At 48.5% G+C, this 2,294-nt stretch overlaps 1 pseudogene; it reads right to left on the reverse strand.

Moving 5' to 3' along the window:
• Positions 1-341: 341 nt before the first annotated feature.
• LOC112840523 (sorting and assembly machinery component 50 homolog pseudogene) lies at positions 342-1,947 on the reverse strand (annotated as a pseudogene).
• Positions 1,948-2,294: the final 347 nt, after the last annotated feature.

A 2,294-nucleotide genomic window follows, 5' to 3' on the forward strand; every position in this document is an offset into this window, starting at 1 on the left:
GTCATTAAGCTTCTGCCTTCGGCTCAGGTCATGATCCCAGGGTCCTGGGATCGAGCCCCACATCGGGCTCCCTGCTCGGCAGGAGGCCTGCTTCTCCCTCTCCCACTGTCTGCTTGTATTCTGTCTCTTGCTGTGTCTCTATCAAATAAATAAAATCTGTTAAAAAATAAATAAATAAAATAAAATTATGAAACTTCTATGTAATTAACTTTTAGCCCAATTGTTGTATCCAAGGCTTCACTCTTAAAGTTTACCCCTCCTTGGGTAAGGATTTTTTGTTGTATTTTCTTCTTCATTTCTATTGATTATTTTCATTCTTTCGTTCTGTTTTGTTTTTGTCTTTAAAATTTATTGACGTGGTTTCCCATGAGGACTGCAAAGAACGGTGCGTGTTTACTCGGCTAGAAGGTGCATGGCCCTGAGTCCCAGGGCTCCCCCTGCAGGCTCTCGAGCACACGTGTCAGCTACAGGAACCCGATCCCGGCTCCAAACTGGACACCATCACATGTGCTGTCACCCTTCTGCATGCCCATGGGAACACAGTAATTCAGTTCCAGCCGGGCGATGTTGCCAAGCCTGAGGATGATGCCAGCACCATAAGACCAGCGGATGCACTCGGCCAGCTTCCGGATATGAGCCTTGGGGCCCTCCCTGTAGTTGAGGTTGCAGAGGTTCCCCGCGTTGAGGAAGAAGTGTGTTCTGAAGAGCTCCCCGAAGCCACCCTGGCCTGGCCGGAAAGGCAGTGGGGTGTACACGTGCAGGCCGCCGGCCCAGTATGCCTCTCCACATAGGTAGTCACCTTCACTCTGCGGCCCAACGCTGTGCATGCTGAACCCAGCACACTGGTTGGTCCTCCGAGGTAAAACTGGTCTGCAATACTTGATGGTTTATCGCCAATGGGCACCAGCATCCCACCCCAGAAAGACGCTGAGAAAACGGAATCGAATAAAAGTTGTTTATTCAACTGAAGCTCGAAATCTTCTTTTATGAAGCTTACATCCCCTCCGGCGTAGCCGGCCAGCTCCTGGTTAACTTTCAGCAGAGCACCTCTTCTGGGCAAGATGGAGGAGTTCCGTGAGTCGATGACCATTGCATGCGAAAGAGGTGATTTCAGCGAGTGCCCACTTTCCTTCTGGACCCCGAAGGACGCCATCCTGGAAAGGCAGCCCAGCTCCCGCCACACACCCTCCCACTTGACAGTGTGGTTGGTCTTCCATATGGGAAAGACAGTCCTCTGTCTGTCTCCCGAAGTGAGCTCCAAGGGAACTGGCCAGTAACTTTACATAAGTTTACAGAGAAGTTTCTCTCGAAGTTTCCGGGCCGTAGTTTGAAGAAGGACAGGCCATACGAAGTCTCTTTGGTTCTGTAGGAAAACTGAAAAGTCACCTTTTCTGCACGGCCTAGAAGATTAGGGAGTTTGAGGCCAAGCACCATACTGCCTTCGTTGTTCCCAACCATGGTGTTATAACTGCCCGTTAATCTCCTTAATTCAGTTACTTCAAAGGTAACATCTAACCCATTAGGAAGTGCATCATCACCTTGATACGTATCAATCAGAACATCCACTTGTCTAAATATTCCTAGGCGAAGCAATTTTTCTCCAGCTTCATGAGATTTCTGCATCACCTCAATAAAGTTTTTCGCCTTAAAAAAATCTCCAATTTCACATATGATGATATCATCTTTAGTTCTTCCAAATCTATCAAAATGAACATGTTGAACAACCACATCTTTGTTTTCAAGAATCTCCTGTTTGGCTTCAGGTTCAATTTCAACAAACTCAGCCTCTTCTAATGCTCCAAAATCAGGTCCATTAGCTGGAAGAGGCTCCAAACTCCCGGCGTGCACTATCCCCATGGCTCCCTCTCCGGCCACCGCCTCGCAGAGCTACCCGGGCCTGACCACCGCTCGGCTGGTGAGGGCAGGGGGCGGGTCCGCGGTAGCGGAGCTGTCAGTCAGTGTAACACCCACAAGTCCCCTGACGCGGCACACTGGCAGCAGCCATGATACCCCGCCCCCTGGCTCCTATTCTCATTCCTAAAAAGCCTAAAGGCAAAAAAAAAAAATCCCCCCCCCCCCCCCCCCCTTTTTCTTCCTTTCTCTTTCCCTCTCTTTCTCCCTCTTTCCTTCTTGGATTATTTTTATCATTCCACTTAACCCTCTAAACAATAAAAAGAAGGAAGAATTATTACCTTCCCTTTAAAGATGAAAAATCTGAAACGCAAAGAGGAAAAGAAATTTCCCCAAGGTCATGCAGCTAGTGAGAAGCAGAGGCAGGGTTCAAAGAGAAAACT

Source organism: Callorhinus ursinus, unplaced genomic scaffold (assembly GCF_003265705.2).
Source record: "Callorhinus ursinus isolate GAN/ISIS: 27379988/994484 unplaced genomic scaffold, GSC_fseal_2.0 scaffold19, whole genome shotgun sequence".
NCBI classification, from domain to species: Eukaryota; Metazoa; Chordata; class Mammalia; order Carnivora; family Otariidae; genus Callorhinus; species Callorhinus ursinus.